This window comes from Callospermophilus lateralis, chromosome 7 (genome assembly GCF_048772815.1).
Source record: "Callospermophilus lateralis isolate mCalLat2 chromosome 7, mCalLat2.hap1, whole genome shotgun sequence".
Lineage (NCBI taxonomy): Eukaryota > Metazoa > Chordata > Mammalia > Rodentia > Sciuridae > Callospermophilus > Callospermophilus lateralis.
The window spans coordinates 62,469,680-62,496,397 of record NC_135311.1 but is presented as its reverse complement, the minus strand read 5'-3'; the positions used below and the strand labels follow the sequence as shown (position 1 = coordinate 62,496,397).

General features: G+C 35.2%; 1 long non-coding RNA gene and 1 pseudogene across 2 annotated transcripts in view; both read right to left on the bottom strand.

Annotated features, from left to right (window-relative positions):
* Positions 1-7,768: 7,768 nt before the first annotated feature.
* LOC143405124 (uncharacterized) lies at positions 7,769-13,938 on the bottom strand. Its single transcript, XR_013091976.1, has 3 exons — positions 13,843-13,938; positions 13,664-13,769; positions 7,769-13,144 (listed from the first exon to the last, which is right to left on the bottom strand). It is a non-coding gene; the product is annotated as an uncharacterized LOC143405124 (long non-coding RNA).
* A 3,162-nt stretch (positions 13,939-17,100) lies between these two features.
* Positions 17,101-26,718, bottom strand: part of LOC143405123 (glycogen debranching enzyme-like) — a 66,331-nt pseudogene continuing 56,713 nt past the window's right edge. Inside the window, exons 31-33 of the transcript XR_013091975.1 lie at positions 26,183-26,269; positions 25,946-26,080; positions 17,101-20,108 (exon numbers count right to left, since the gene is read on the bottom strand). The product of XR_013091975.1 is annotated as a glycogen debranching enzyme-like (transcript). The remainder of the gene's footprint in view (positions 20,109-25,945; positions 26,081-26,182; positions 26,270-26,718) is intronic.

The following is a 26,718-nucleotide window of genomic DNA, read 5'->3' as shown; positions in this document are numbered from 1 at the left end:
TGGATCTTACCCGTCACTGACTACTGGTCCAGCATACAGCCATACTTGTGGATAGGCCTATGCACCAGTGGCGGGGGGGTGAAGTTCTTTGCCTCACTTCTGTTGGCCCCCAAATTTGGCCTTTGCACCAGGCCAAAGGTAAACTCTTTTCTGTATTCCTCTAAACCTCTTCCAGTGTTGCTGCATTAGAATATGTCTTTCCATTCCACCCCCTTGTAGTGGGAAACTTTGGACATGCTCTCGACTGTTTCTTCCCATTGTTCTCCATATTCATTTTAGTCAAAATATCTCATGAACTCTACCTCTGAGTAATCTTGTGATTCCACCTATAATGCCAACACTTTCATCTCATCTAAGTCCTATAATTCATGACCTTCTGAGTCTGGATTGCTTCAATTGTGAAGGACATACCTTTCAAAAATGTAAATTGAATCATGCCACACATGATTTAAAGCATTTCAGGGAGTTATGATTGTTCTTATCACAAAGTCTAAATCAGTAATATGCATGACCAATATATCTATAAATTATTATCTTGTGATGACAAAATGAAGCCCCACTACTTTCTAAAGGTTTTGAAAACACTCAAATATCTGAAAATAATCATTTTTTTTAACCCATGGCATGATTTGGAGTCTATCCCAAACTTAGGAGTAACTCCACCCTATAGCACAAATTTCAGTACTCCAAACAAACAAAACAAACCAAACAAAAAAGAAAGACATGGAAGAGGTTAAAGGGATTCATTTATTTTCTATTAAGGGACATGCCCAGAACATAACACCCACATTGTTCACAGTGTTCCCTCTAAAAGCAGAAAACTCCTTGTGTGCATATGGCCGTGTCCTCAGACAGGTGTGACATGATGGGGGAAACAGAGGGCAGAATTTGTGTTCAGTTCTGAGCACTGAAGCTTTCTAAGGATGGACACATAGAGGACAAAACAATGCAACTGCACTCACTGATCTGGGGCTTATTCCCATAGAGAACAGGCACTAGGCCTTGCCTGGGCAGAAAACATATGCAGGACTTGAACGAAGCTGGTTCATCTCTATGGGCAGTATGATGAGGAAAAGGCTGCAAAGGGTGAGGCAGCAGATTCCCAGAGATGTAGGGTTGTATCTTCATCTTTCACACAACTATGCAGGACCCTTGCCATGATAAATGGAGTACGTTTAGCATGTCCTGGGTAGAAATAATGGTCACAGATTTATTAGCATTTCTATTCACATATGTACATGGAAATGTTCAACACAGCATCCTAGGAGATTAGAGCTTAATAGATATTTTCACTGAGAACTCAGGACTGAACATTATTTTCTATCAGATATATAAGGAATTTAAAGTCTTTATCTCTTTTTGAAATTCAGTGTGGCTGGTGAAGTCAACTTTGTTCTTTTTCCATTTTTTAATCTATTTTTGGGCAAATGATTTTCTTTTTTAATCTAGAAATTTCTAGAATGTTTGATGCTCAGTGTTTTGGAATATGAGGAAAATGAGTCTGACTGGTTGGAAAGAATTTAATGTTTTTCCAAAAAGATATCTAGTTATCATGATTATTATGTATTTAATTCTTTTCCCCACTGAATTAAAATGCCAAATTAATAATATTTTGGGTCCCCCATATACATTTCAATTTCAAGCTGGAATTGTTTATACCTTCAAAATGCCTTATTTAATATTCTGTTATCAATGACACACCATTTTAATTAAATACATAATTTAATATGTATTTAAAATAATCTTCTATGGCATACTCTTCCACAATATTCCTTTCCTGTGTTTTAATAAACTATTATTTATTCATACTTATTGCAGTTGTTTATCTAATAGTAATTCAAATTCAAAGTAATTCCATTTGGACTTGTGTGGTTTGTACATATAACCATATTTATTAATCTATTTATTAATCTTCCTACAAGGAAGATGACATGTCTTTGTATAGTATTTAAGATCACATATTAATAGCTTAAACTTTCTTCTTACAAGTCTTGCATGCTTTTTGTTAAATTTATTTTTCTTGGTTAATATTTTATGGCTTTTGTTAATGAAAACATTTTCTATTTCTTGTTACTAATTATTGATATATACTGGGTTGCTGCTCATTTATTATACTTGCCCTTATAAAATCTCATTTTTATCAGTTTTCTCATTAATACAGAATATATAATGTTTTCTAAATTCCTTTTTTAATATTTTTTTAGTTGGAGTTGGACACAATATCTTTGTTTTATTCATTTTTTTTAATGTGGTGCTGAGGATCGAACCCAGGACCTTGCATGTGCTAGGCAAGCACTCTACTGCTGAGCCACAACCCTAGCCCTCTAAATTTCTTTATTGAAGTAATAAATGCTGAAATCAAGGATTTTTCTATTTGATAACAATATTTATATTATATTCTGTTTTTATTATTGCATTCATTAAAGCTCAACAAAAACAGTAAGTACTTGGAATTGTAAGTCATTCTTCCCATTTTTCAAAATTTAGTTTTGTTGCCTTTTAAATGTTTTGTAGTAAATACTCTTTATCCAGTTTAGGAAGTAGTTTTGTACTTTGTATTTGTGTTAATGGTCTCAATTCCTCCATTAGGGCAAACATTAGCAAAATGGATCAGAAAACAGCTATGGGCTGCTTACAAGAAACTCATAGCTGAAGGTAAAAGAATTAAAATAAATTATTCCATGCATATTTCTTTTCCTTGAAAAGAAGAAGGAGTAGCTATTCTCATATCAGACAGGCAAACTTTTTCAAGCAACAGTTAATCAGAATGAAAAAAAGAGGCCACTACATTTTGGTAAAGGGAAAATTCTAATAAGAAGTATAACAATAGTAAACATTTATGTCCCAAATTTTGATGCACCCAATTACATAAAAAAAAAAATTCTAAGACATTAAATCCTAGATAGACCCCAAAACATTATACTAGATGATTTCCACACACCCTATCATCAATACATAGGTCATCAAAACAGCAGATCAATAAAGATATCTCCACACTAAATAACACTATAAATCAAATAGATCTATAGGATATTTCACTCCAAACCAGTTGAGTTTACTTTTTTATCAGAAGCACATTGAACTTCCTCCAAATTATATCACATTCTAGGCCACAATGCAAGTCTTACCAAGTACAAAAATATCAGTACCATCTCATGTATTCTATAGATTGTAATGGAATAAATCTAGAAATTAACAACAAGAAAAATAATAAGAAACACATGGCTATTGAACAAGATTGGCTCAACATAAGCAAAGCAAGAAATGTATTGTGCTACTTAAACAGAATTAAAGACAAGAATCACATGATCATCTTAATAGGTACAGAAAAGGCCTTGGATAAAATCCAGGAGTCCCATGGTTGTTGCTACAAATGACAGTATTTCATTCTTTTTATGGCTGAATGTTATTCTCTTGTGTACATACACCACAGTTTCAGAATCCACTCATTGATAGGTTGATTGCATATTTTGACAGCCAGGACTACTCCCACAATAAATATGGGTCTGCTATGTAGGTATTCCAACAGTGGAAATGTACAGGGAAGTCTTCCTCTGGTGATCAAACTCCCTGGGGGTAACAGTTGCTCTGCTCTTTACTTTTGGAATGACCAGCAGTTTCTTCTTGAAGGTAGTAAGATAACTATACAGGTGCAGTAGCTAGTTACTATGGTAATGTCCTTAGAGAAAATGGCTCTGTGTCTTAACCAGTCTGAACTTTGAACTCAGTTATCTGGCAACTGGGATCTAAAGTGATACAAAGACTCAAATTCAAGGGTTTTGTTTGTTTGTTTGTTTGTTTAGCTGTAAAGCATGCAAACCTTCTTCCACAGGATTGATCCTGGTTCTGATATTTGGGCCAGGCTTTAGAAGAAGACCTATTCTAGATTAGCCCTCCCAAAGCTTAAAATCAAACCTGATAAATCACACAGGGGAGATGGATTTGCAGTTGAGTTCTGCTAAATTAAAAGGAATAATAATCTAGTCATGGCGCTAACAACCTAAGGTAACTTTTGATGTAAATAAATGTGGCTGCGTGGAGAGGCAGCCACTTCTTTTCCTGCCTCTGCATCTTGTCTCTGTGTCTCCTTTTATTTTTCTAACACTGCTGGTATCTCCTGGATATAGTGTCTTCACACATACAAAGGAGGGGGATTGCTGGATCATATAGTAGTGCTATTTTCAGGTTGTAAAGGTATTCCACACTGTTATCCATAATGACTGTACTTGTTTACATTGCCATTGACACTGTATAAAATTGGTTTTTTTTTTGCAACATCCTCACCAACATTATTTTATGATTTTTTAAAATAAAATCCACTCTAGTTGGAGTGAGAATTATACTTCATTGTAATTTTGATTTGCATTTCCCTGATAATTAGTGATGCTGGGCATTTTGGCACATATTTGATGAACATTAGTATATCATCTTTTGAGTAATATATCTTTTACCCATTTTAAATCATAGTATTTCTTTTATTTTCTGTTGAGATTTTGAGTTCTTTTATATGCTGTATATGTAAATGAATAGCTCAAAAATACTGTCTCTGTATCTGAATGTTTAATTTGATGTTTACTCTGCTGGTCAAAAGCTTTTTAGTTTGATATAATATCATTGGACTGTTTTTGCTTTTGTTGCCTGTGTATTTGAGGGTATTCCAAAAGTGTCTCAGTGTCCTGAACTGTTTCTATTTTGTTTTCTTTCAGTAATTTCAAACTCTGCATTTTTTTTATTTTTCAGACTTTGGTACAGTTTTAGTTGATTTCTTTTTCAGTGCTGGGAATAAAACCCAGGACTGCACACATATTGAGTTAGAATTCTACCATTCAGCTACATCATAAGTTCTTCAATTGATTTTTTAATACGGTCATAGGTAGAGATTAATTATTTTGCATGTGTATATCTATATTTCCCAGCACCATTTATTAATACTCCAAGGTATGTTCTTGGAATTGTCAACTACAATTCAATGGCTAAAGATACATGAATTAATATCTAATTAATATTTCAATTTTTAATTCAAAATAACAATTTAATTCTAAATTAAATTCTCAATTTTTAATAGACATATATGTCTGATGTTATGGTACTAATATGCTGTCTTCATTATTACAGCTTTGTAGTGTGTTTTGAAATCATGTATTTTGATGCTTCCTGCTTTGTCCCTTCCACTGCCACCTCAGGGTCCTTATGGTAATTTGGGGTCTTTTGCGGCTCCATATAAATTTTTTCATTGGGTTTTCTAGTTCTGTGATCAATGTTATTTATTTGTTGCTATATATTTTATTGAATCTGCATTGGCAGTATGCAATATCAATAATTCAATCCATGAGCATGGGCTATCTTGCAAACGTGTGTGTGTTTGTGTGTGCTCTTTATACTTTGTTTCATCAGAGTTCTATAATTTTAATTATTAGAGATCTTCCATCTCCTTTGGAAAATTTATTCCCAAGCACTCTTTGGGGATACTGTGAATGGTATTGCTTTTAAAATGTCTTTTCCAGTTAGCCTGTTATTGGTATATAAAACAATGCTGTTTTTATATGTTAATTTTGCATCCTGCAACTTTATCAGGTGTGTTTATCAGGTTCAAGAGCTACTTGCTGATGTCTTCAGATTGTTTTCTCCATATACTATATGATCCACAAAGAGACATCATTTGATTTCCTTTTTTTTTCAATTTGCATGTCCACTATTCCTTTCTTTGGCCCATTGTTCTGTTTTCCATCCTACAATGAACAGAAGTGGTGAAAGTAAAGATCCTTGTTTTGTTAGAACTCTTAGAGGAAGTGCTTCAACTTTCTTCCAATTCAGTAGCATGATTTTGACAATGTGTGTTTCACATATATCCTATATTCTGTTGAGGTATGTTCCTACAATACTTAACTGGTTGAGGTTTTTTCTTTTTTCTTTTTTTTTACTCATGAGGGTATATTGAATTTTATAGAGTGCTTCATTGTAGCTCATAGAAATTTCAAATCTCATAAGAAAAATGTAGACGTTCAATCCAAACATGTAACATGCCCATCCCCAAAACTAAGCGAATATTTTCTAAATACTAAAAGAAAATCATAAATATCCTTTGAGATATTTATGTATCAAGGCAATTATGCAAAACTCAGAACATCATAATCCCATCATGAGAATATGTTAAGGATAATTCCCGTGAAAAAGTGATGACTGATGACACTCAATTTTAAATATCAGGTGAGAATTAACATATTCAGTTTTTATCTAAAGCAAAACCAATGTGTAGACAAGATGGGAGAAATAAATGTAACTGGGAGATAGATGATTAGGTTGGGGTTAAAAAGATATTTTAAAACACACACACACAGAAACACGCACACACACACACATATATATAGATATATATGGAGGTATGTATACACACACACACATATGCCCATATACATATATATATGCGTATATATATATATAAATAAATATAGTTAAAAGAGTTGAATAGTTAAAAGGTTGGAATAACAATACAAGGCACAGGTTCTGTGGGTAGACATGAAATAAGTGCATGATGTCATACTGGTCATTAGAGCTGAAATTGAATGATATTATGTAAAACATATAAAACAGATATTATGATATTTTTAAAATAAAGAAAACTTAAAGATATCAAATGTTGTTAGGGTAATGTGAAACATGAGCTATATGACCCTTCCTAAATACCAAATAACATATACACAAACATGGAGAAAAATCTCTAATAATGCAACCCACTACAAATGGTAAATACATTCTAAATGATATAGGAGAGGTTAGAATATAAGGAAAATAATATGTTTATACCCTTAACACAAAACTGGCCATAGTACTAAAAGTTCATAATATTGAAATTAAGAAATGCACGAGTCCACAGTGATAAACAAAAACATTTTAATTATTCAGGTTAACACTAACTATGGAAGAAATTTGAAGTTCAGAGAGAAAAGTTCATTTTTTTTTAACAACACAAGACCATCCAAGAAAATAACATAGGAAGAACTGAATTAAAACATTTTTAGTGTTCAAAAAGAAATATAATTTACACAGGTGACGATCTTGAACAATGGTAAAATTTTTAGAGAAAGATCATTGCCGAACAGAATATTTGTATGTTGTCAAAGTACCAGTCTCCAAATTTCTATACAATGACAGAGAAAACAATGTATCCACTCCACAGACTGACCCAGTGGGTACCAAATGACCAGTTCTAGCCTCAAGAGATGGACACACAGGATGCTCTGCCTGTGGGTTGGATATGGTGGGAAAACAGCTTTAACTGCACAGTGTTCTCAGCTAAAAGTTCAGACTGAATTTCATTCTAAGGAGACTGTCATAGACCTGCAGTGTAGGCCAACAACTGATTTGTCTTCAATAAACAAGTCAAAATCATCAAAAACTGAAAGCAAAAACATGAAGAGGTCTTTGATTTCAAAAGTGTTTGTGTGTGTGTATACCCATATACATATATTTACATATGCATATATGTATATATACTCACATATATTTTATATATAATTATTCCTTTATTATTATATTTATATACTTATTATTATATTTATTATTTATATATTATTATATTTATATACTTATTAGTATTGTATTTATATATTTATTATAAATATATTATTATATATGTATGTATTATAAATTATATATATAAATTTTATATATGTAAAGAGAAAGAGGAGAAGACCACACTCTTTTAACTATATTTATTTATATATATATATACGCATATATATATGTATATGGGCATATGTGTGTGTGTGTATACATACCTCCATATATATCTATATATGTGTGTGTGTGTGTGTGTATGTGTGTTTTAAAATATCTTTTTAACCCCAAATGCCTTTTCTTTTTGTTATCTTATTCCTAGTGACATTGACTGCCGCAGTCTCTGGCTGGGCACAAATTACGAGTCTCCACACAGCTTGTAGATTCAAACAGCAATTCTTTATTCCCGATCTCACACCGGCCGTCTACAAACACGCTCTGGGGGAATCCACGTTCTCTGCCCAAATCCACTCTCTCTCAAATCCACTCCTGCCTAAATCCACTCCGCATGGGCTTCTGTCTCCCAAAATATACTGTCTGACCCTAAGCACTCAAGAGGAACTCAGCAGCAGGATACGCCCTATTCTAAAGGGGGAACACCCTACTCTCCTATTATGCTAAACTTCCCTATTCTAAAGGGGGAACACCCTAATCTCCTATTATGCTAAACCGCCCTATTCTAAAGGGGGAACACCCTAAACACGGATCCTGCCCTGGTCCTTGAGCAAGGTCACCTTTCAGAAGTCCTTCCACAGACAGCATGGAAGTAAGCTGGCAAGGAGATTGTCATACCTACTTGGCTGATGGCTCCCAGCAATTGACTAAAGAAGATGTGTCAGCTCTCTTTTTCAGTGGTCTACATTTTGCAGTCTAATAATTTCCTGACCTTAAAGTCAGGCTAACATTCAGCAAAAACACCAAAATGCTAATAATATCTGGGCTTATCTGGAGGCAGAGTGTGTTCATCTAGACTTGTGGTCTCCTTACGGTTGCTCATGTCTTTGATTTTTATACAGGTTGAGATTGGAGTTAACCAGAATTAAGATTGCTCAATAGAATATATAGATCTAGGCTTTGAAATTCTTAGGTGTTTGTCACAATTAGTGGCTGAGGGAGTAGGATAACAGTAAAACTGGACATTTGGAGAAAAAAAAAAAAAAGAGGCATTTATCTGTAAAATCCAGTGCTCATAAAGGATCCTCCCAGTGTTCACTTTGGCCTTTAACTTGGTTTACTGTCTTGTCTTTTTCATCAAGAGGAAAAGTACATTTGGTAATGCAGTTTTGTTCAAATCAGCAATATCTTTTCTTAGTTCCAGCTTACTTGGCGTCTGACAGAGGGAAAGAGAAATCAAGTGAGAGTCTTGGTCAGGCCAGCTGACAGTTACCCAGGAGGTATGGCTCAGTGGCAGTAATAGTCAGGGCCCCCCTAAAAGATGAGCTAAAGGGCTGGGCCACTGGTGGGAATGTGACATCTAGAAAGTATAGGACACCCTCCTGAACTGTCCTTTAGCATGGGCTGCAGGACATTGGGCACCTACTCTTCTGTACCCATCAGCAGTGATACCAATCACCTTCCTTCTGTTTCCCTTTATCTTAACCAAACTGAGGGCTTTTCCCACCTCCAAGGGAAGGAGACTCAGCACCAGTATTTCATGTTTAGACATAGACTGATGCAGGAGGAAGAGAAGTGCAAGCACTTAGAACTCTGTGCCCCAGGCGCTAATGGCAATGGAGGGTGGGTGGGACCAATTCTAGAAAGGTGAGCCAGCAGGAACCATGGACAACATCCAACACCACTACCACATTTCATGAATAAGGAAAAAGTGGTGCCACAGGGCTTGAGTTTTAAGTAAAGCCGCATGACCTGTCTTAAGAAGCCTGGATCCAAAGCGTAGGCCTCAGACCCTTTCCATAAATACAGGGGAAGGGAGAGGAAGGCTGCAATCTGGAGGCATCCCAGGCACCTGGACTGTTGGGTCTCCTTGGCTAGACAGAAAGAAGAATCCATGGGAAACATTAGCAGTTCTTCCAAAGCAGATCAGCAGTGAAGAGAAAAAGAAGTCATTCACAGTGTCATGAGCCAAGGGAGAGCAATGAGATTAACCACAGCCCAAATCCTTTTCTCTAGTTCCCTGCAGGTGACTCTGCACCCTGTCAGAAGGTGAACTATTTTGAGGACATTCTCTCTGGACACCTCAGGTAAAAGAATGACATTTTGTATCACTGTATTCTCCTCCCTTCCTCTTTTTCCTTCCCCAAGTTCTCCTTTGAGAAAGATTTCTTGACAGTATTTCATACTAGTATCAAGAATGACAGAATACAGCCTAAATAACCATCATTTTCTGCATTTCCATGGTGATTTACCATTCTGTAACCTTCAAGGGAGTGAGACTAAAGAGATATATTGGGGGATTTTACCTAATTAAAGTAATGGACCTCATGTAAAACTCGCAGTTGTGGTGTTGATTTTATTAAAAGGCTGTGAGTTCATGTGGTTGGATGTAAACTGCAGTTTTTGTTTTAAAAATTAAAAAGGAAATACTCATTTTGATTATTTGTAATAGTAGGAGGTATTGTTTTCTGTGCACTGAGTTTCAATGCAGCTATTATTATTTTATCTTGTATTCTAAAAAATTTGCACACAGGTGGTTCAACAGAGAGGCTGCAGGTCTAAGCCATAAATCTGCATGTTTTTCTTTGAAATCTTTTTCTATGACATAAAACGAGTCATCATGAGAGGCAAATCAACTTTTTCTTAATGGCTAATGGATGCTCAGTCTTTTCTATGCAGTAAACCACATCCCCAGCCCTACTTTGTGTTTTATTTAGAGACAGGGTCACAATGAATTGCTTAGTGCCTCGCTGTAGCTGAGGCTGGCTTTGAACTCGAGATCCTCCTGCCTCAGTCTCCTGAGCTGCTGGGATTACAGGCATGCACCACCATGCCCTGCCTCATATTGAGTTTTGATAGAGCTGGTCCCCCAACTAACTTTTGTCAAATTAGTCAATAACATGTTCTCTGATATTCTCAGACTTTAATTTCAATAAAGTTGCATTTTAGACTCTTAACTAGACAGGTAGAAGTGGAAACAGGAATAAAAAGGGAGAACACAGAGCCTAAGGAGCTCAGGATCTGAACTGTTTGAAGCACCACTCTGGGGTCTGTTATTAGACTGATATCCTTTTACGGTGTCATCTAATGTCCTCTAATAAATGTCAGCTGAAATGAATCCATGATCTCCAGACACTGAGTCCTGAAAAACCCATGTACAGTTAAACAGGGCTGTGCAAGTGGTGCTGAAGACAAGTATGCTTCTCCCACCTGGAGCCCAGTTTGCAATTCAGTGTTTGTAGTCAGGGCTCTTTCTCATCAGTTATAACACTTTTCATTTGCATGTCCAAGAGAACAGTCCAGGGTTGACTCAGTCTTTTTTCTCAAGGCAGGCCCAAGAGAAGGAGCCATGTGCCAGTGACTTATGAAGGCCACACTCTCAGAAGAAAGAGGCAGTGGACTCAAGGAAAGAAGACCAAGAAAGTCTAGGAAGTGTGTGATTTCAGAGAGGATAGCATGTGTTTAGAAGATGCTCTTCATAGGTATAGGACCCCAATCTGACTGAGCTGCTGTCTGGTGGTGACAGAGACCCCAATGCAAACAAGAGATTCAGATTAAAGAGGATGGCAGGGCAGCAACTCAAGGAAGATAGAGGTAAGACCAGATGGAAGCTCCATCAGCTGTTATAAAAAAATGGTGAAGAGAAGACACAGCATGAGAGGGAATTATAATCTTAAAGAGTTAAAAAAAGAAAGTGCATCCCAGATCCACATATATGATCACCACTGTGCCCAAAGCTTGAAGGCCAGGGAATTTGCATGCTATTCTCCATTTGCTAAACCATAGCTTTCTTCTGATAATCTTCTGTCTCAGGAGAGTTGTGACATCAATGAGACCATGTACTTGAGACCCTGTTTGTTAGCAGCTGAACCTTCAAGAGTATCACATTCCAGCTTGGGAGAGTTCTTCTTTCCAATGCAAGTGTCCAAGTGCAGTTTTGAAAAGAAAACCAGAGACAACAGGTGTAAGGATTCTGTGTTTGGGATTGGGGTCTCTGACAGCTTCATGACTGTGGCATGCTTGGTGGCTAAGGAAGTTTCTGTGCAAAGACACAGAATGCCTAGCAGATAGGAAATGCCTGGCTGCTATACAAATGCCTAGCATTAGGATGCTCTGTATTAGAGTCTTATTAGCCTCGACCTTGAACTCAGGCATACAGCTCCTAGGAATAAAGAAAGTATCTTGTTAGACAGCTGCAAATTTCACCAAGCTCTGCTGCACCTGAATCTGTCCACATAACAGTAACTTTAAACAACAGACTTTCTTGAGAGCTACACAAAGCTCCTAACATTGCACACAGCAACTATAGTATGTAACTGAGGAATAAGCTGCATAATGTTGCTAACTCTGTAACCTGCCTAATGACACAATGAACAATAATGAACTGATGCCAGTAACCCAATGTAATCTATTGATATTAATAAAGCTGGCAGCTTAGACAAGGGGCATTCTGCCATTCTGCCTTTGCACCTTGAATCTGTCTCCTTTTGTTTCCTTTACAAACAGAATTCATTATCTATGACCTCACTTTAATAGACTCTTCCACACAAGAAGTTCATCAAATCAAGAGAGCAGTCTTGGATAAGGGAGTTCAGAAATAAAGTCTAGAAAGAGTTGGATATTTCTATTTTTATTGTTGCTTTTTACATATCTGGTGATGATAAGCTTGCTGGGAGGCAAAGTTTCTCCCATTTTATAAAAATATATTCAAGTAAAATAGGATTGTTAAAAACCAATAGCTCCCAGGTGTATAAGGCAAAGACAAGGAAATCATACTTGGTATAGTTTGCACTACGGGCAGGAAGGAGAAAATAAATAATCAAGCAAAATCAAAGTAGGAGGAGACCACTATTAATGAAAAGAAGAGAAATCCTATGAATTTCACAAAACTTGCATAAGAATGATATGCTTCATACATACCCATTATATATAATAACCCTCATATAGGTATCATGTAGGAATTGATATTTTTCTGAACAAAGATGTTATATAGGAATACAGGAGAGATGATATATAATTATTATTACACTCATGTGAAAATAGAAAATCTTTAGAAATATGAGAAGAATGAGAGAGAGATGTCATGAAAAGCAGATGCCCTATTAGATAACAAGAAGAAATTAGTGTGAAGGTATGTGGGACTAAACAGAGGTTTCAAACTATCCTTACAAAATCTTGACTGGAGCTGGTTTCATGCTCTGGTATCTGTGGGAGTTGTGCAGTGGACCAAAAACTGAGCCATGGGATGAGTCTTGACAGAGATTGTGGGAACCCATGGAGAAGTAGAAGGCCAGTGGGAAGAAAAGGTGTTCACCAGTATATGTTATCATACGTGTGTCCAGAACAATGCACCCCTGAGGCTTACTGAGCTCTTTCAAGACAGCTGTCCTTGTGCAAGGCAGGTGCTCCTTATCTGCCATGACACTTGCCTCCTCCTGCACTGAGGGTCTCATATCTCAGATGAGGGCGCCACCTGAAGTGAACACCAGAGAGTAAGATGATCATGACTCAGACGAAGTGGGCTTGCAGGGCTGAAAGCTCACTCTTCACATCTGAGCAAAGTGGACCCTGGTTGAGAAGGACACTGAGGACATGGCCATGGAGACAGATGGAGAGGATGGACTGAGTGTGGAATCATCAGGGAGACCAATCTGTGCACTTACTTTTTGAGGTTGAACTTTATTTCAAAGAGAGTGGGAAAGGAGAAAAAGGAGCTGCATATGTCATGATGCAGAGTTGTGGACCTAGGATTTATACACTGTTACTGAAAAAATGTTCTATATCAGATGAAAAAAATTCCTAGACATCATTTTGTTTTATATTGTCAGAAAGACCTAAGGACTTGATATTACATAGTGAATGCTTTAATTGGACAATTTGTTTACTGAATTATCACTATGAAAATTATTTAATTAATGATACCACACATGTATAAATGTAGATATTATTTATCAGGTCTCTGAAATAAGGTAATTGAGATGTAAATACTTACAAAATCCACGTGGCCAAGGACAGTCCAGGACCTGAGAGCAGTTCTGATACTAATCCCAATCCTGCTCACCTCATCACATTGGAGAATCTCAGATTTCAGTCTGACCCTAAGAGAACATGGGGAGGCCTCAACACCCTGATAACCAACACTGGGCTTCCTCTTCCCCTTTCCTTCCCTACCTTGGAAGAGCATCCATTATTTTGCAGAATTAGTATTGATCATAAAGCTCTAGTTGGTGCAGGAAAGGCTCAGGCTGACTTTGCTGTCACCATCAAAGTGTGGATCCAGTTGCATTCCAAGACAAGTTTTCCTTTGGGCTCTTGACTCCATGTGTGCATGTGAGGCTTGCACCTCTGGCATGTTGGGGCTCACCTCTCCCTTCAAGAGTCCATGGGGACAGGCCTCCTGGGGGGGGACTGAAAGAGAAAGAGGGTCCAGTACTGATCCCAGTTCTCCCTCTTCTAAGCACTTTGAGAACATCCACTTTGATGTCCCCACCTGTCAGTGAAACCACCTAGTGACCAGGCACAAAGACAGACATCAGCTATCTGAAGGAGATGTCAACTTTCCTGTGTTTGTCTAGGATGCTTAGATGGCAAGTGCTGAGACAAAAATGTTTCCTGAAGCCATCCTCTTGAGTACAGGGGTTGGGGGAGGGGTTGAAGAGGCAAAGTATTAATATTAGCTCTATATTGTTCTAAGTGTAGTTGACATCCCTAGAGACAACATGCTCTAGAGGCTCCAGACATGGAAAGAACAAAAAAGTTAATGGTGTCTATTCACAGGGATCAATAAATAAAACCTCCAGGTTTGGGGATACCATGAGATGGGGAGTTAAGTAACTGCATAACACATTCTATGTTAGGGGAACTTTACATGATTTTGAAAGTCTGTGAATTCCCTGTTGTCCATGGGGCACCCATACCTACACATATAGAGTCTATTGACATCTGGAGGGTGTTATCTTCTTCTAAGCAAGGTAGAAGGGGCTATCCCTTATTGTAACTACAGGGGTCAGATGTGCTACACATTCTCAATTTATAGGTCCTTAGAGATTTAACAGGTACATAATCCTTCTATTATCACCATCTGTTTAGAAGGATCTTCTCAGTTCTCCCTAATAAAATTATTTGGACAGATCCAAGATGGCAGAATAGAGGTGGTCCTGTTTCTGGCTGCTCTGTGGCATGAAACCAAGAAAGCAGACAGGCAGCTTCTCCACAAGGTCTTACCTAGACGGAATACAACATCTCAGAGAGTATGAGAAGACTCCTATACAGTGGATTTTTGCAGTGTATTCATAAGCATCACATAAAACAATTTCCTATTTCAAAACATGCTTATATAAGATTTGATACATATTTTCAAGCATACATTCTTATGAATATTGATGTTTCTCAATATACAGATTTGTTCCCCAACCCTCTACCTTAACTCAACTCAAACTTTAGTACTAAATCTTACCACTATACCTAAACCTAATTATACATGTCAGCATTTATAATCATATGAATATTCAGTATATTTGAGTTCTATGTTCAAGTACCAATGTATATACCAAACCAATGGTATATACATCATTATATATTCCTAGATACAATTTATCCTAAACCTAAACTTCATTTTACATAAGAGCATATATTGTAATATAAATATTATGTGTATTTTGTCATAACAATTATCAATGGTATATTTGCATATATATTATTATGTATTCCTATATATACATTCATCACCAAATTTAATAAGTGTATTCATATGACTCACATTAAAACTTTCTCTAGTTCAAAACATGTATATATATATATATATATATATATATATATATATACACACACACACACATATATATGTATTTATATGTGTGTGTATGTGTGTGTGTATATACACATATTCTCATACATACTTTCACATGTACCTTTTCAACCTTGTATTTGAATTTCTTATTTTGACTAATAGGCTATCAGTTGAACTAAAATAGCTTTGAACAACCAAAACATAAAAATTAGGAAGAATTGCAGCAAGAAAAAGCAAAGAAACAAAAAACTAGATCAAACAAACAAAAAAATCCCAAACAGTCTATGTTCTTACATAAAATTAAATATTGTAATTATGTTAGTTCTTATTAAATGTACTTAGTGAAAAAAGACTAATAGTTTTTGGATTTGAAAAATACATAAGAATGCCAAGTTGGGAATTTATAAGAAAATTCTGAAAAATGAAGAGTAGGGAATTGGTTAGAAAGTAAGGTGATAAGAAAAACAACTAATAAATATTAAAACAAAAACTACAATAGTTAAGTGAATGTGTAGGCAGATAACTTCAACAATAATCCCTAAATGTAGGTCCTACTATTAAAAAAAATTCAATGACTGAAAAAAGACATTACCATAAACATATGAATTTAGAGTGCAACAACTTTTAAAAAACCTAAGTGATTTTTACCTCATATCAGATAACTGTTAAAAAAACCCATAAGCCCAAAGGAAAATAGAAGGAATGTTTATTAAATTGTGTGTGTCTGATTAAAATTTGAAGGGAAAGAAGAGGTAAGTAAAAATTAAAGATTTGATTAAAGAAAACTTAAAAGCCTTTGTGAGCTAAACAAGAAATTCTCCTAGCCAAAATAACAAAACCAAATATATTAGGAAAACAAATATTAGGAAAAAAGGTGGGGCTGGGGATGTGGCTTAAGTGATAGTGCGATCGCCTGGCATGTGTGTGGCCCGAGTTCGATCCTCAGCACCACATACAAACAAAGATGTTGTGTCCATCAAAAACTAAAAAATAAATATTGGAATTCCCTTTCTGTCTGTCTGTCTCTCTCTCTCAAAAAAAAAAAAAAAGTTGCAGCCGAAATGACAAGATTTTAATACTGCTTTATAATTCAAGGCCCTTACAAATAGAAAAAACAAAAACAATAAACCACTAAGCAAATTCCTTGAGTTTATTATATCAACACATTGAGGATTTAAATAAGTAAACTTAGCAAGTTTGATAAGTTAACCTAAAACCATTTGATAGTTACAGGTTTAGATTTTTAGGTTAAGATCTTTTATCTGAAGATAAAGGTATATATCTGCATTAAAAAAATAAAGCAATACTACTTAAGGCAAAAGTTAAATATATCAATTTAGGTTATACATATACACACATATATATTATTCAGTAAAATAAAAGTGACAAAATCTTTATTGGTTACTTCAGTAGAAACTATGTATGTATGTCTATTTGGCATGTAGTATTTGCATTTAATAAGTTGAAAGGAAAATTAAAAGTTCATGGTATTGAAGACATACAAGAGGAGTGCATAGTTGCTAATAGATCTATTTATACATCAAGAGTTTAATTTGCTCCAAATTTTGACATGACAAATTAAATTATCAAATATCTTAAAATTCTTCTTTCTCTGTCCCCACACATCCTATCAAAAAGGTAAGCACCCAAATAAGCAAGTACGTAATAAATGTCAAGTTAATTGGAAAATGATGTAATGAAATCAAAACACAGTCCTTTAGAAAACATTTTATTTTCTTGGCACACAGAGATATAAATGACATTTGCCCACTAGATACAGCAGCATAATACTGATACCAGAATGCACTACAATTCATATTACAATATTGATACATATGATAAGTCTCATGTTTCCTTAATTACCTTTGAAAAGTTACTAAAATATCACAGCACACTGCTAAAAGTGGCAAGTTTCATTCTTATTTTGAAGGGTTCAGATTGATTTGGATTAATGAAAAACCAAGGCACAGACCATTGTCAAAATGTAATATAATAATAGCTTATCCAGTGTTGCACAGGAATGAAGCATTCTACATAAATGTTCTTCAGTCAAATGGCATTTATCCTTCTTAAGTCTAAAAGTGTTACTTTAACTACCACGATGGAATAATGTAGAACATGCCTTCTTCTTCTTCTTTGTCTTTTCCCCAATGTGTGTGTGTATGTGTGTTTGTTTGTGTGTGTGTGTGTGTGTGTGTGTGTGTGTGTGTGTGTGTGAGAGAGAGAGAGAGAGAGAGAGAGATATGTGGGGGATCTAACCAAGGGGCCTTGCAAATTCTAAGCAAGCACTCTACTAGTGAGCTGCATCCCTAGTTCACAACATGCCTTTTTAAACTTTAAAGCAGACCATGCATAATATGACAATGTTCTTTCATTAATACTCCTAATTAGAATGCAATATCCAAAAGATTTACCAAGATGGGTATTTCCCCTACAGTAGAAAAACTAGCATATCTATTTTTTAAAAACCATCAACTTGTTATTTGTTTATTTAGTCACATTTAACTGTCAGTTCTTGCTTTAGTTACATATGCAGGTTTTCTATTACCTTTCTTATTTCCTGTATTGTTAGGGTAGAGCAGCATAGCTACATAAACCTTGGATGAACTAATAGTTCCCTCAAGGAAGGTCAGTCTCCCCCATCCCCAGTACTGGGGATTGAACCCAGTGGTGCTCTATCACTAAGCTACATCTCTAGTCCTTTTCATTTTTTATTTTGAGGCAGGGTCTCACTAAGTTGTCTAGGCTGGACTTGAACTTGTGATCCTCCTGCCTCAGACTCTTGAGTTGCTGGGATTACAGATAAGGGTTTCTAGGCCTGGCTAAGGTCATTCCATTTACCTCCAAAGTTTAGAGGAGGTTATATATTGAGTAAGGGAGGGAATGAAGAAAAAAGGAAAATCTGGAAATTCTTATTTATAAACAGTGGTCAGATTACTATCACAAGCTTCCTTGAATTTCTAGGACTTAATCTGCTCTAGGTTAGGTACCAGAAAACTAAGCTAGTGAAAACTATTTCTAAAGCAGGGTCAGCTTTGCAGAAGGGTGGGTAGGTAATCCTGCAGTAAACTGCATGAGCCTTTCAACATGGGCATTTGACATTTGATGCATTTATAGATTTGGGTACTAGAAGTTGTGCCTTGAATGCCTATCTTTATTTTCATTTCTTAGGTTGTTAGGTATATGATCTCTTGAGAAAAGTTCTACTGTATCATTATTTTATATATAAACATACATATCCCTGAATAATATTAAATAGTAATGAAAGGATTTTTACAACTACTTTCTCCCAAACAAAATATAATGATATAATTAATTTACTCTTGAGAAAAAAAATAGTAAAAAAAATTCCATCTAGGAAATAAGTACTATTCAAAAATGAAAATTCTTATAAATGTTAAAAACCTTTTCAGTTTTATGTCATTTTCAAGTTTAAGGTATCTTAAAATATGTTTCAAATTATGTTATTGGATTCAAGATAACTACTGAATTTGTATCTATAGTTTTATTATATTAAGACTGTTGTCAGCTTGGGAATGTGGCTCAGTGGTAGAGTGCTTGCCTAGTATGTATGAGGTCCTGGGTTTGATTCCCAGTACCAAAAAAAAAAAAAAAAAAAAAAAAAGATTGTTCTCAATACTGAACTTGTCAACGTAGGCTTTCATTAACAGAAACCAGTATTTATTATGCTCTGTCAATAGACTTTTGCACAGAAACCAGAGAGAGCTGTCAAGTTTTAAAAAATAATATAACATTCTTTTCTTCTTGAAAGTTCTCATGAAAAAATAATATCACAGTTTGAACATCTGTGCTTCATTTATGAACATATATGGTAGAAATGTTGATAATTCTACATTTATGAAGCACTTCTGAAATATATATTGAATAAGGTATTAAGAAGGCAGTCGTAGGCCGGGTGCAGTTGTGAATGCCTGTAATCCCAGTAGCTCAAGATGTTGAGGCAGGAGGAATGCAAGTTCAAAGCCAGCTTCAGCAAAAGAGAGGTGCTAAGCACCTCCGGGAAACCCTGTCTCTAAATAAAATACAAAACATAGGGCTGGCTCAGTGGTTGAGTGCCCCTTGAGTTCAATCCCCAGTACCAAAAAAAAAAAAAAAAAAAAAAAGAAGGTCATAGCACATGGTGGGAACGTTAATTATCCACAGCCTGTTCAGTATGTATTGTTCCTGAATATATACCACAATTTAAAGATACTTTTCCATTTTCACTTTTGTAAAAAATTAAGATTATATAAGTTTTCTTTTTCTAACTCTGGATTTCAAGGAATACTTAATGAACTCAAAAGAAAATTCTGTTGGTAATCATAATTTTTCTCTTATTCAAACTGAAAGCTACCTTCATACATTAAAAAAGAAAAAGATAAATCAATGCTTTTATAATCTTACCTAATTGGGCATCAATATTATATGAAATATTTTTTTTTAAAACTTGAATTTGTATACATAGGCATCTGCATTATGATCTTGCATTGCATAATGGAGTTGTATATTTATTAAATATATCTGAACCAACTATAAATCATAAAGTGTTTCAAGAATAACAGCAATTGAACAGGCTTGTGTCTCACAGCTGAAAGGACAATACTGGCCATTCTCATTGGTCAGTTCTAGAAGTCCTTTCCAAGGGGATTTGAAAAATAGAAAGGATTTTTTATGAGACATAATCTAACACATTTTAACAATATAGGTAATACTTCATGTTTTTTGCCTTTTAGTACAGGCAAAATAAACCAGAATATCCTAAAGATGTCCATATAAAGAATTTAGATTAAAGTTATTTTTTCCTATTCCATCCTTAGGATTTATAACTTTCAAACACAAAGGATCCTTTTATCTTTTAGAAATATAGTAAAAACTCACCATTCCAGGCAATATAGGAATATTCTTTGAGGCTTAATTTCATTATTTTAGAATAAATTATAAGACTCAAGTTGTAATTATGTAGATAGTATGTGTGATTTGTGTGTGTGGTGCTGGGAATTGACTCCATGGCCTCATACATGCTTGGCAAGCACTCTACTTTTGAGGTACATCCCCATGTGTGATCTTGATATAACTGTAAAACTAAATAATAAATAAACACTAGGAATTGACACTGGGAAAAACTGACCATTTTCATTTTACTAAATAACAAATTTATATAGTATAAACTTATGTTATAATATTTAGTAATTTATATATATTACCTCATTTAATACTCACCGTAACTCTATGATACAGGAGCTAGAATTACTCCTTACTTATACAGAATTAAGAGGCATTAATAAAGCTTAAAAAATGTGTTCTAGAACACAGAACTATTATTGTACCTAATTTATTCTTAGTTTCAAAATACATCCTTAAATATGAAGCAAATTTCAAAAAAATAAAAATACAGAAATCTGTAATATTTCTTTTTTTTCTTAGCTGTAGATAGAAAACATCTATTTGTTTTTTTATGTGGTGCTGAGAATTGAACCCAGGGCCTCGCACTTGTTAAGTGAGCACTTTACAGCTAATCCACAAACCCAGCCCATAATGTTTCTTTCTTAAGTGGGGTTCTGAGAATATATTAATTTCCTTATTTTTCACTGGAACTTAGCTGTGTTACAAATATTCTTCTGTACATAGGAAATATTTCATAATTAAAATAGGAAAATAATTCCATGAGATGAATATGAGTTATTTTTGATAGGTATTATCAAAGAAGCTGATATTATATTTATTTTTTAATAAAGGTATATATACATGAACATATACCTTTATTTATTTTTATGTAGTGCTTAGGAATGAACCCAGTGCCTCACATGTGCTAGACAAGCATTCTACCACTGAGCTATGACCCTAGCCTGGTATTATATTCCTTAAAAAAAAATCTATCAAATAGAAATGTAAAATACAGAAAAATTATTTAAATGTCTCCAAGTATTAAAGTTACTTCAGAGCAAAATGCCAAATCTCTGAAAGTGGATAGTTGGGTAATCTGTAAGTGATTGAACTATATTCTCCACATTCATGATTACTTATTAGCATATATAATTAGTTAAGATGAGGTTATACTGGGGTAAGGTGGGCCCTAATCCAATATGACTGGCATCCTTATACAGGAGAAATTTGGACACCAACATGCACACAAAAGGAATGTCCAGTGAAGACTAAAGGTTTGCTGTCACAACCCTAATGACTTCAGAGAAAGAATGGCCCTGCCCATGCCTTGATTTCAGATTACTGACTGCAGAAATTGAGACAATATCCTGTTGTTTGGAAATCCCTTAAGGAATTTGAACATCAACCAACTTGAACCAACTGACATTTCTAGAACATGCCACCTAAGGAGCATAATATATATTCTTTTTGTTTTTAAGAGAGAGAGAGAGAGAATTTTTTTTAATATTTATTTTTTAGTTTTCAGCGGACATAACATCTTTGTTTGTATGTGGTGCTGAGGATCGAACCCGGGCCTCACGAATGCCAGGCAAGTGCGCTACCGCTTGAGCCACATCCCCAGCCCCAGAATATATATTTTTTGCAACTGAAAACAGATTAATTACCTAGACAGAAAATTCTGAATCATAACTACTAATAAGTTTATAAGGGTTTGAGTCACACAGAGTATATTCCTTGACTACAATGGTCACAATTTTAAAAACAATAATAGAAATAGCTCTGGAAAATTCATGAACATTTGAAAACTAAATAATGAATTTCTAAATAACCTATGAGTGAAAGATAAAATCAAAGGAGAAAACAAAGTACTTCAACTAAACTTGGAATAGAACCACCATTGGACCCAGTTATCCCACTCCTCTGTATATACCCAAGGGATTTGAAAAACAGCATACTACAGTGATTTAGCCACCCCAATGTTTACAGCAGCTCAATCCACAATAGTGAAGCTATGGAACTAACCCAGATGCCCTTCAACAGATGAACATATAAAGAAAATGTGGTATATATACACATGGAATATTACTCACCATAAAGAAGAATGAAATTATGGCATTTGCCAGGTAAATAAATTGAGCTAGAGACTTATCATGCTAAGTGAAATAAATGAATCCCCCAAAATCAAAGGCCAAATGTTCTCTCTGATAAGCTAACACACAATAAGGGGTGGAGGAATAGAAAGTCATTGGATTAGACAAAGGGGAATCAAGGCAAGGCAAGGAGGGTGGAAATAGGAAAGACAGAAGACATTCCTTTTCTATGTTCATATATGAATACACAACCAGTGTAACTCCACATCATACACAACTACAAGAATGGGAAGTTATAATCCATGTATGTATAATATGTCAAAATACATTCTACTGCTAAGTAAAACTAAAAACACCAGTAAAAAAATTTAAGAAAAGGAAGTACTTCAACTAAATAAGTATACAACTTATCAGAATTTGTGGAATATGATAAACTGATACGTAAGGGGAAATGTATAGCACTAAACACCTGTATTAGAAAGGACAAGAGGCAACCAGGGTACACATCTGTATCCCAAGCTACTTAGGATGCTATGGTAGGAAAATCACAAGTTCAAAGCCTGCCTGGGCAGGGGACGTAGTTCACCGGTAGAGTGTTTGCGAGACATGTGTGTGGCCCTGAGTTCAGAAATCAGTATTGCAAAGCAAAAACATTAATAAGAAATAAGCAAACAAACAAAATCCCTTGGATTTTTAGAGAATGAGCATATTTAGGTGCTGGAAATAAAAGCCAGAGAAAGAGTAAACAGAGTTAATAGTGCAGTTAAGAGCACAGCCTGGAGGACCTGACAGCCTGGATCTTAGTAAAAACTAAAGTAGATTACTTGCTGTTTGACTTTATCTAAGTTACTTCACCTTCTTAACTTTGTTTATAAAATGAAGATAATTAATGATAGCTCATATCTGTCTTATTATCTTGTCTATGTAACATATGTTAATATATCAGTCCTTCGCCCATAGCACAAGAGTTAATAACTAGAATCAACAAATGGGACTTATTCAAACTAAAAAGTTTTTTCTCAGCAAGAGAAACAATAAGAGAGGTAAATAGGGAGCCTACATCCTGGGAACAAATTTTTACTCCTCACACTTCAGATAGAGCCCTAATATCCAGAGTATACAAAGAACTCAAAAAACTAAACAATAAGATAATAAATAACCCAATCAACAAATGGGCCAAAGACCTGAACAGACACTTCTCAGAGGAGGACATACAATCAATCAACAAGTACATGAAATGCTCACCATCTCTAGCAGTCAGAGAAATGCAAATCAAAACCACCCTAAGATACCATCTCACTCCAGTAAGATTAGCAGCCATTATGAAGTCAAACAACAACAAGTGCTGGCGAGGATGTGGGGAAAGGGGTACTCTTGTACATTGCTGGTGGGACTGCAAATTGGTGCAGCCAATTTGGAAAGCAGTATGGAGATTCCTGGGAAAGCTGGGAATGGAACCACCATTTGACCCAGCCATTGCCCTTCTCGGACTATTCCCTGAAGACCTTAAAAGAGCGTACTACAGGGATACTGCCACATGGATGTTCATAGCAGCACAATTCACAATAGCTAGACTGTGGAACCAACCCAGATGCCCTTCAATAGATGAATGGATAAAAAAAAAAATTTGGCATTTATACACAATGGAGTATTACGCAGCACTAAAAAATGACAAAATCATGGAATTTGCAGGGAAATGGATGGCATTAGAGCAGATTATGCTAAACCAATCCCTAAAGAACAAATGCCAAATGTCTTCTTTGATATAACGAGAGCAACTAAGAACAGAGCAGGGAGGAAGAGCAGGAGGAAAAGATTAACATTGAACAGAGACATGAGGTGGGAGGGAAAGGGAGAGAAAAGGGAAATTGTATGGAAATGGAGGGAGACCCTCACTGTTATACAAAATTACATATAAGAGGTTGTAAGAGGAAAGGGGAAAAAACAAGGGAGAGAATTAAATTACAGCAGATGGGATATAGAAAGAGAAGATGGGAGGGGAGAGGAGGGGGATAGTAGAGGGTAGGAAAGGTAGCAGAATATAACAGTTACTAATATGGCATTATGTAACAAAGTGGATGTGTAACTGATGTGATTCTGCAATCTGTATACGGGGTAAAAATGGGAGTTCATAACCCACTTGAATCTAAAGGATGAAATATGATATGTCAAGAGCTATGTAATGTTTTGAACAACCAATAAAAAAAAGGAAAAAAAATATATCACTCCTTGAAACAATCCAACCTCCAAAGATCCCAACTCACTCTATGCAGATGAGAAAACCAAGCTTTAGAGAAGTTAAACAACTTCCTCATGGTCACACAGTGAGTAAGTGGACTGGTGGATAACAACAGTAATATGTGGTGGTGATGGAGATGATGATGATGGTAATAGTAGCAAATTTATGTAGTTGTTTGGATTAAATGAGTCATTTTACATACATACATTTAGAATAATGCCAAGAACATGGTTAAGTGATCAATGAATATCATTTGTTGTTATTACCATTAGTTCTACCATGTAAACAAGGGAAACCTAATATTAATGGTACCATTAGGTTTTTCATGAAAAAAGGAAAGCAATAGCCAGCTCAAAGTAGAGAACTTAAGGGAAGTCATGGGGTCTGGAAACTAGGAGAGATCTTGTTGAGTGGCTTTGCCAGAGTGGTGAGGGCGAAAGCCAGATGAAGGTGGTAATGACAAAGTGGGTCAAAATGGAGAGAGAAAAAAGAGGTTACTCCTGAAGGGGACATGGGCTGGTAAGAGAGACAGGACCAGGTTTGAGTTAATAACTATATGAAGGGATTTTGTTTTAGAATGGGCTGACAGATATCTCTGTAGCTTAAGTAGGAAAGATAAAGTGGAATACCAAGAGAAGATAATTAATTACTGGAACAAGGTCTCACAACAGGTCTGAAGTGATGAGATGACAGGTAAAAGTAGAATGACCCCAGGCATGCCAGATAGTCTTACTTTTAACAGATAAAAGGGAACAGAGAAAATAAATGCAAAACCCCCAGAAACAGTACAGGGCAACGACAGAGTTGGGTGTTCTGTGAGTATATTTAAGCTAATGAAAACCAATTTTCATGCAATATTTGCCATGATAGTTTGAAGTCCCTTATGTTCTTGAAAGAGAAGTGATACAATTTATGCCAATTTTATATATATCAACTAGTTCAAAAGGCCTGATCCAAATATTTTTGTTTTTTGTATTTATTCTTTGCTAACCACATTCTAAAAATACGAGCTAAATTTTGAAAATCAAAGACTATTCCATATGTTCAAATCATACAATATCAATCCTTAGCTTTAAGTAACTTACTACCTAAATTAATGAAGGGAAGGTAAAATTTCCACGATGGACACTGCCATGTTAAAGAAGAAAGGTTTCAAGCTTCATTGGGATACCTAGAGCACAGAGAAATGAATCCTAAGGAAACCCAACTTACCTAATATCTAAGAACTCAGGACACACCAGTTATAGACATTACATGCCCATGACAACTTACCTCTCAAGATGAACATAATGTCGAGAAAGAACGTTTTTAACCAAAAACACTGTCTTTGCACTACACTCCAGACCCATCAATTTGGAAAAATATAACTTTGCACGAAGAAAATATCCAACAGGCCATAGCCATTCCTGAAAAAAGATAATTTAAAAGTAAAGGAAAGAAAAAGAACAGTGAATATCTAATACTATTTGAAAAATAACTGAAAACTCAGAGAAAAATGAAAAACTTTCAGGTTCTTGGTGATAATTGAAACCTCTAGCAAGACTGTAGTTGTCATTGTCTAAGGCATTGTCATATATTCCACAGTAAACCATATCACTGCAAAATGATTGGAAGTTAAGTTAAATAAAAGAAGCTCAGATATCATAGAAAACATTAAAAACATTTCAATAGCAATGTTAAGAGAAATAATCATGTTATCTTCCAATTCATAGAATAAGCTCAGCATTAAAACATAATTTAAACTTAAATAAGAATATAATGAGTACAGAGGACTTTAGCAATGTGTTCAGGAATAATTAACAAATACTGACTAATATAAAAAATATTAAATATTCAGATATCTTGCCTTCCAGGAGTTAGCTTGACACTAACCATTGGTTTAAAGTCAAGTATTTCAAAAGGTCTCTAATATATGAATAATAATTGAAATGGTCATATAATAAATTGAATTACTAAATATTATAGATAAGTTTTTACAGGTTATAGATTATAAAGGTTGTTTTTGAAACTTCTCCATGAAGTTATTTTAAAATTATATGTGGCAT